Source organism: Brienomyrus brachyistius, chromosome 20, assembly GCF_023856365.1.
Source record: "Brienomyrus brachyistius isolate T26 chromosome 20, BBRACH_0.4, whole genome shotgun sequence".
Taxonomy (NCBI): Eukaryota; Metazoa; Chordata; class Actinopteri; order Osteoglossiformes; family Mormyridae; genus Brienomyrus; species Brienomyrus brachyistius.
Window position 1 is genome coordinate 9,285,841 of NC_064552.1, and position 9,346 is coordinate 9,295,186.

General features: G+C 40.4%; 1 long non-coding RNA gene across 1 annotated transcript; it reads left to right on the top strand.

Annotated features, from left to right (window-relative positions):
- Positions 1–561: 561 nt before the first annotated feature.
- Positions 562–9,024, top strand: LOC125715818 (uncharacterized). The gene is made up of 2 exons (XR_007384195.1): positions 562–718; positions 8,782–9,024. It is a non-coding gene; the product is annotated as an uncharacterized LOC125715818 (long non-coding RNA).
- The last annotated feature ends 322 nt before the right edge of the window (positions 9,025–9,346 follow it).

A 9,346-nucleotide genomic window follows, 5' to 3' on the forward strand; every position in this document is an offset into this window, starting at 1 on the left:
TCATCCGTCGATCCAGTAGTGTGTAGGGAGGGGTGAACTATGGATGGGAAGGCAGCCATCTTGAAAACAATATGTTTAAATATGGTGTGGAGTTTCTTAGAAATTGTTTTCCAGTTTAACCTGTCATACTCAGAGAAAGTGATGTTTTATCCCAGATGGATTATTAAATAAAGCTTTAGCTTTACCTAGTTTTTTTTTTTTCCAAATTAGAGTTCGTGAATTAAAAATGTGTGTAGAAATGTGACCGACTGGATTCCCTTTGTTAGACTGTTTATAAAAGTAAAATAAAAGAAGGAAAGTGTAGAGTTTTACACGCCAAATTCCTCGTAAACCGTTTTATGTTCATCATTTCTAAAATACGTGAATGAACTTATTTCTGTCGAATAAATGATCCATTAGGCCATTTTAGCGCTAGTGGAGGAGAGAGATATTGTGGAGAGAAAGAGGCAGGTTTTGTAACCCTACAATGAAAGTGAAGTTCTCTGAAAGAATGGCACTCAAACGGTGCCGCTGGAGTGAGACAACAGCACTGGGCCACTTGGTTAAGAGGCTGCGCCAGAGTTCAGCTTGAATTCACAAGACGGAGACGCCCGGCCCTCCTTGGCCTCGCCCCGTCGCAACTCGTCTGGCTTGAAAGTGCACTCCTCTTCGCCGGGCCGAGACCCCCGTCCCTCCGCACACGTGCAGTCTGGAAACTCGCTGCCTTCACACGAGAAGGGTAAGCCCGCCAGTTCTGCAGGAGCACCACTCACGTCTGGCTAGACAGAGACAGAATCCGCTCGTCTTTCGGACGGTCGTCGCCGGCACACTCCTTCCGCAAAGCGAGAAGAAGACGCAGATGTACCCTCTTCTGAAAGTAAAGGAAAATTCATGCTAAAGTGTGCTGGGATACAATTGTTTGTGTTGTCTCATGCTTGTGTGCATTTAGTGTGTGAATGTAGACCGTGCGCGGTTCGCTGTGATGAGACACGGCGCGATTCGTTTCTGATGCGCAAAAAAATCCGCACGACGACTGTACTAATCCAAAGGTCGCGGTGATTAATTAAAAGCAAAAGTATAACTGTGTGAAGTTATTGAAACGAAGTCTATGCCGCCATAACCTTTAAAGTAGATGTGACCAAGTTGGGTTTCTCATCGTCCCGGTCTCGAAGGGCACTGCGTTGTCAGGGTCACTGTATGAGCGTTTGAGGTATAAGTTCAGAATTTGGGGGCCTTCCTTAGCTAGTGAGAAGTTCAGTAAAGAGCTGCCCAGAAAACCACGGTATTGTCCCTTTGCGACGTGATTTATAGGGATGCCAGTTTGGTCAGGTTGGTTAATGAAATCTGTGACAGTGCATTAATGAGGCCGCTTGTTTCAACTCAGGTTCAGCGTTTCCACCCTCCCCAGCCTTACTCGGCCTGACTCCTGTTCCCACATTCCCCCCTCCCCCCCTTCCTTATTCTGCCATCGCAGGCATTCATCTATACTTTATATATTTATTAAAAATTTCAGCTGTCTCTGCCACCACTGAAGAATGTTCTAGAATTTTCTTTTAAAAAAGGAAAAGGGCATTATGTGTATATCCTCCGCTAAAGAACCGAGATGAGATTTTTTTTATTTAGAGTTTTGCAACGTAGTTGTAAATAAATCCCACTTTCAAGTCTTGCCGTCCCTTTGGAAGTGTAGAAGGGCAAAAATGTTGGCAGATAATGTTTGAATTATAGCTTTATCGGAGCAATATATATAAGCGAATAAATCAAAGGGGTTGTAAAAATAAACATATTTTTATGTCGTCTGTTCTTTATGTTTTCTGAGGTTCGTGTTATGTCAACACTTGCACAAACCACACCAAGTTGTGGGGTATTATATAGCTGTTGTAATCTAAAGGTAGTCATAAGTCAAGAGGGAATAACATTTACTCAAGGCCTTGCTCGTAGTGAAATGGAAGCATTTACAACACACTACAAGGAGTCAGTTTCGAGTTCTGCTGTTTTAGTTTGTTTAATGGGTAACTAGCCCTAAAGGACTCTTGCAGCAGGTTACGGGAACAATTTGTATAGTCAAGCAGGGTAGTAAACCTAGGAAGGACAGTTCTGTAAAAGAAACTCTGTTTGTATATTTGTTCTTATTTGCTTTTATATTTTACTGAAAACTTTTCTTGAGAAATTTCCTTGATTTTTCATTTTGTGTGTTACTAGTGGCCTTCATTTAATTTATCACTTAAACTTGTAAATGTGTTTCCATTTAAATAATGAGGAGAGACATTTTATCGCGTCGGATGCATTATAATGAATCGCTTTGAAAATGTAAAAAAGCTCGAAGTTCGCGTCAAGTGATACGTCTGGCTTGTTTTGTCGTCACAGTGCAGGCCCTGTGGTGGTAAAGCATTAAACACTGCAGTAGACATGGGCGTCGTCGTAATCAGGAATTCGACGCACAATTCAAACACACGTCAGGCCCCGAGTCCATCATCAATGCAGTGGCCCTGTAATTTAATCGCATTTTTTTTCCTTCCTTTTTCCTTTCCCCCCCACCTTCAAATCAAGAGCAGGTTAATAATGAAACTATGAACCTATCAGACACTCAGTCTGGGAAAGTTTTGGGAAAAACCTGGCCAGGTCCAACAGTCAATTGCAATGTTCACATTAAAAAGTGCTGACAGCAGTGGGAGAAGGAGTTCCCACTTTCATCTAGCGATGGACCTCGAGCTAACCTTCTCGTCACCGTTCTTTTCCCTGCCACCCCCCTCCCCCCTTCATTAATTGTGCTCCATCCCACGATGGACTTAGAGGTGCGGCTTGTTTTGTCACTTATCAAAAAAAAGGGGGTCCTTTGGTCGTCTCCACTTTACGCGAGGAACCTTTCAAACCGCGGCCTTGAACTTAGCCTCGGAGAAGCTCCAAGCCCACACAGACTCTGCCTTTCCCTCTGTCTCATATCAGCAGATTTGCTGAAAGAAATGTCCGCTGGACCTTGAAACACTTAGTTTTGTGTCATTTTTTTCTGTGCAATTTTCATTCTTAGATGTGCAAAGGGCTAAACGATATTATTATTATTATTATCATTATTATTATTATTATTAATCTAGATGCTAAAAGGATAACTCAGAAAGTGTCTCATGCAGAGCTCTGAGAGCATAAATGATATTATACATGATGACAGTCAATGTGTGAGTCTGATACAAACACCCAGCTTTCAAAGTGATTCTGACTAAGCAGCAGCCACAGCTTTGGTCAGAAATTACTGAATGTAGAATTTACGAAGTAGAATGCAGCTTGAAATCTCACACCACGTGCTAATTTCTGTACCCTCACCCCTATTTTAAGGTTTTCCATACTGGCCTGTAAATGAAAAATCAATAGGAAACATAATTAGCAATTAAGTTTACGAGTCTAATTTATGACTTGTGTGAGTCCAATTTATAACATGTAGGGAAATAAAGCAAAAAAAAAATAAAGTGAACGCAAAATGTGAAGAAATAAGAAGTATTGATTTCTGCTACAAATTCTCTTTTTATTTTACCCATCTTTAAATGTTTCAGTTCGTTTCCCAAAGAGTAAATAAGCAAAGTTAAGCATAAGAGAAAGAGTTAAATTATACTTTATATAACAGTATGATCCCTGCAACCCTGTCAAATGTAAGTGGATGGAAGATAAATGAATGGATAGCTGGAAAGTTTAAGAAATGTTTACAAATAATAGGCTAAGGAATGGCTTGGTCTGCATGTGTTCCTTTGTGCCTTCCTGAGGAGTTCCCCTTGTTATTTAATGGTGAAATTTAAGCTCTTTTTATGATGTTTTAATAATGGTAGTTTATATATATGTAAACAATAAGTGTAGCTGACAGGCTTGCACAAGTTCTATTTTTAACCAAAAAAATACAACTGCCACCTGATACCTCAGTTATATAAAAAAAGATGAGTGTATTGTGCCTGGACTTCTAAATCCTGGATCTGAAAACCTTCAGCCATACACACAGACCTGAAGCTGGAAATAATAAATAGGAGTGGATGTGAGGATAAGGGAGACCTATGTAGGTACGTAGCTCAGAGCTGCAGGACGGCATGAAGATAGCTGGGGGAGACTGGAGACATATTGGCAGCGCTTGTTCCAAAGGCTTCTGCTGCCCTCCAGGGGTTTGGGGTGGAGTTCCCATGGAGTCAGTTAATCCCCTGATCCATGCTTCTCCCCTGCCCAATCTAATCATGTTAGTCCTGTCAGGGCTGCGTATCTCTGTGTCTTTATCAGGTTCCAGCTGTCAGCATCCACCCCGCTAACAATTTTTCGTTCTAGGAACATTTACAGAACGCTATGATCAAAGCGTTCAAAGTGTCCGGTTTTCCTGCTGTTCCCAGAACGTTACCCCACTACCACTAGAACCCAGAATAACAACATAAAAGCAGACGAAGGGCATCGCAGAGCAGTGGGTAACGACGTCACTTTACACCTCAAAGGTCATGGGGTCAAGGCTGGGTAGTGCGTTTGCAGTACATACATATGGTGCTTTCATAAAACAATATTTTTTTTACATTGATTTTGTTAAAAAGGGTATTTAGGTAATAACGTTATCATGCTGACGTTTACGGAACCTTTGTTAAAACGTGGAAATTAACGCTACAGTAAGAACATTCTCTGCCAACTCGAGAGGACCTTCACATAACATTGGCTAAAGTTCCGGGAAGGTTCCCCGTTAGCTGGGTAGGAGTTCAGTGTATTTCGGTCTGCTCTCCATGTAGACTCAGATATTCCGTACCTTAAAAGTGTCAGGATCACACACCTTAGCATCAGGATAGTGTATCGCATTAGTTTGTCAACGTGGAGCCTGCGGTGCTTCCAGCTTCAGCGTTCTCATCTCTCTCAATCGAAGGGCTGGGCTGGACGTCTACTTTCCAAAATCCTGCCATGACAGGCTTACTATACGCATGTCCTTACTGAGTTTTATTGTTGTGATGGTAAGCAATTGTTTGGTCAATTCAGGGTTCAGTGTCTCATGCAAAGAATATCCCAGGTCTACAATCCTCCTGCCCATGAATTTAGCAAAAAATAAAATAAAAACACATACTACCACAATGTCAATCCATTCTTGGACAAAAGAGATTCGGTGTGTTACAGTTTCTGGCAGTGACAATACAACTGTGAAAAAAGAAAAACTATATTGTTGCGCCAGACAAAACATACCCAGTGATTCACAAAAAAATCTTTTCCCCGCTGGCACATTTTCAGCAGTTTTAAATGAAGAAGCTGTTGTTTTGTTTATTTTTAAAGAGTTGTGGGGGGGGGGGGCATTCTCCCATACAGGACGATGCACCTGTTACCATAGTGGCTGCGTATTGTGCAGTTAGCGGAGAAGGGATGTTTGTTGTTCCAGGTGCAGTAACAAGGCTTTGATCAGACGAGATTAAAGTGTTACGGTCAGAGGTTGATTAAGTACAAGGAAATGACTGTGTTATAACAAAAAGATACTAGGGTTAGTACTAGGGCTGGACATTCCATGGTGTTGCCTTAATGTTACGTGAGAGGAGAAAATTACTTGCAGCGAATATATGTATGAAACCTTAAATTATTTATCATCTTTGGAAGAAACACTGGATATCTCATTTTTAAATTAGCAGTGCGTCTTTGTTGTTGATTTTTTTTTTTTTAACGTCAAACTGTTATTTGAGTATTTTAAAAATTACAGCAATTGTATGGCAATTTTCCACTCTTCCGGGTTTAAGAAAGGTGGTTTGCAGCGAAGAATACCGGTCACAGATGTATATGCAACTTAAAATTTGAAATTAAGAGAGAATTTTCTTGTGGTATTTGAAGTTAGTCGTTAAATATTTTGTATACTTTGCGAATGCACCAGATGACTGTGATTCTGTGCGGTTTTGCTCCGATGAGATTTCACATTGTTCCACTTTCATAAGTTTAATATGAAATACTGAAGCAGTGCCAGTATCAGGGCTTAAATTTTAAACCATAATTAGAGGAGGCTAATTATTACATAAAACTGATTTGGATTAGGGAGATATATCAAGCAGGATACATCCTTTGACTTCCCATTAAAACTGATTTGATTCTGTAATTCCATACTCACAGGCTTACAAAAAAGTGTTCCGATGCCCTAAATATCACCAACATATGGGAATTTTCTATAAAACTAGTGCTATTCCTCGCAGCTTTTGATATACAACACGGACAGAGAGTTTCCACAGTCTGCTTCCATAAATGACGTAATCATAAAACGGCAGTGTGTTTTAAATGTGTGATATTAGTCAAGACTCGTCGTATAAGTTCGTATAAGTCGACTTATAAGTCGTATAAGTTCCCAGTATAAATCAAATTATACAAATGTGTGGTGCATAGAGTTTTTTTTTATACTAAATGCATGCGATGGACTCCTTGCTCGGTGTGAAATGATGGCATGATATGGTTTCATGTGAGGTGTTCTCTCGCTCTTTTTGGCTAGACCCTTTTACAACCTGTCAAATGGACAAAAAAGGAAGGAAGCTGGATATTGAGTTACACTAAGTGTAGGTTTGTCCTCTGTTTATTTGCAGTGTCAGGGATTGAGAGATTACACTGTTTATAAGCAATACAACAGAAAACTGGTCAAACATTTCCTCAGGCAAAACTGGCGTCTAAAGTAGCGGGGAAGAGCTATTGACGCTTGCATTAAGATTGAAAGTTCAGGGCAAAATTTATTTGCTGTGTGGAAGTGCTTGTCATCAATCATCTTTAAAAAAAATGTTGGACATGTCCATCGAGAAGTTATAGTTCTTGCAAAGCTGCACACGGGAGACTCAGCGATCTCTTGCTGTGTCTCGACGAGTGGTGTTTGTTTTCGTAATACCTATGGTGAAAAGTTATCATTTCCCTTGTTAAGGAAATGGCAGAAGAGAGTCTCACTGTCGCCCACAAAGAACATAAAAGGGGACCTTCATCAGCAAACACGAGGCAGCAAAACCCCAGATGTGAAGATCCTTTGTCTTCACTTAACATTTCAACTGGCCCCCAAATAATGCAGATTCTCAGATGTCGGACCTAAAAATATCATGCGGAGGAATTTAAAATAAAGGCCATATCCAGATGCCATGTCTGACCAGCTACCTGTCTTATATGCTTTATATAGCAGAAAGCAAGCTACGCTTTTTAAAAGATAAGTGTTGATGTAGCTTCTACATTTTCTCTAGCAGTGATGTTCTTTGAGGTCCAACCTGGGACCCGCCCTATCGCCGAATTCTACAAACTGGATGTGATTCACAAGTCAAGGGGGCCGCAATGCAGTCGGAAGGCCTAAGAATGCCCACCTAAATTATAAAATCATTTTATGCAGTAGGATAAAAACAGCTACTTTTTAAAGGTAAGACTGCACTTAGAATCAAATTTAAATTCTGAAAATGCAACAAACATTGATTTGCCGTGAATATGCTCCTCTCTTGCAAAATGCCTAAGACGGTTCCCGTTAAAAGGAACCCGAATTATGGAAAGATGCCCCAGTAATTAACACGGAAAGGGCGATGATGTCGAACACATCCTGGACACAAGTAAAAGATTAGGGACTGGCCGATACAGTCATAAGAAATACGGTTGTGCCCCAGCGTACGTGCGCTGTAATTTGTGCCCTTTGACCACGTTCATTCACGCTCAGCGCTTTCGACAGTTGAAAATTGCCTGTCTTGCCGACGCGAATTACACCTTCATCACCTGAGCTAAAAAAGCAGCAACTGAACAAGGACTTTAATTACCTTTGGCCTGTAACAGACCCTATTATGAACCCCAAAGTCACCTCGTCCCAAAAGGGCTTTGCATCACCTTAAAAATCACGATGAAATACCGTCTGATTTGATAGGACAGCGGGTTTTTCATAACCACTGTTTGAACTAGAGTACAAACCAACCTGAAACAGAACTGCTTTTAAAAACACGTACTGTAGCTTCTAAGTAATTCATTCAAATTTATTAATTCGGAATATTTGGTTTGCTGGTTTGTTTTGTTTCATTTCATTTTAAAAATTCTCACTGAACTGTAGACTTTGACATTTTCTAGCTCCGTGTGCGAAAACGAAGAGTAATAACCAATCCGATCTCTGTTTTTGTTTATTGTTAAAACTTAATACAATTACTGCCACTCTCATGTTCCAGTGCTGTGTGCTTTTTGCATTTTATATTTGCCACTCTATTTCTAGTATTATTACAAATAAGACCTAAGTCAAAATTAATGCATATAGATGAAATAAAAGCAAAATCAGTTTGTTTATTCAAACAGGTATAACGTCACTGAGGCACTTGTCTACATTTTGTAGTTGCCTCAAGAAAATAATTGCCTTATCTGCAGCTGTCAAAATGATGAATGCCCGTGAGAGCTTAAGAGAATTGAATGATGAAAAGGGGAAAGAACCTAATCCAAGATCTTAACGGCTTTAAGAAGACATTAGCTTAAAGTTCCTCCTATGAAATCTGCACAAAAATGGATTTTATATGCTGATGGAACCGGCAATCGTATATTCATAAATTAGAACTCTCTTAAAGGACAATTCATTATATGAACTGTTTTCTCTCCCCCGATATGTTAAAAAACATAAACTCGTACAATCTCAATTTCAGTGTCTCGTGCATAAATGTGCACTTATTCTTAAAGGGTAAACAAAAGTCAAATTCCAATGTTATACATATTCAGTATGCTATAAGCAGATAGTCCGAGAAAAATGTTTGCTGTTTTTCACAGAACTGTGACCCATTCTGCAGTTACGGGCATTTTCAGAAAGCTACGTTTTGCCACGCTGTTTCATGATGCCAGCCTCTGTCTGTTTGAACGCAGGAGACGATTTCTCGTCAGCTGACGTGAAGCCGGACCGCATACGTCCATTGGCATTGTGATGGACGACCTTGAAATGAACATCTCCCTCTGACACATCTTCATCAGCTTTAAAAACGATAGCTCAGGACTCTGTGCATGTATTGCTGGACTTGCGTGTGTAATATTGGAAATATTCAGTGAATGTTTATGCTTCCAACTGCATGAAATACAGACACACCAATAAACATGAAAGGTTCATTTTAAGCCTCTGATCGGCAGTCTTTTCAATGGAGCGGGTAATTCCGGTGTGTCCTCCCGATAACCTGAGACACCATAAACACAAGGAGAGGTTAAATATTCTCCGCCGGTCCCCTGGCCTGGGGAGAAGGGGCGCCACTGCCTCGCTGATAACGATAGATGGAAGCCCTTTTGTTGGAGATGGATGTGGGAGATGGTATCAGTCAGTCTGAAAATATGTATATTTACAAATGGCTAAGCACAAAAGACAAGCAGTGGTCAGGGTATACACTACTTATCTGTATTTCAGCTTCTGATTTTAATTCAGCTACTGGTACTAAGCCTTACC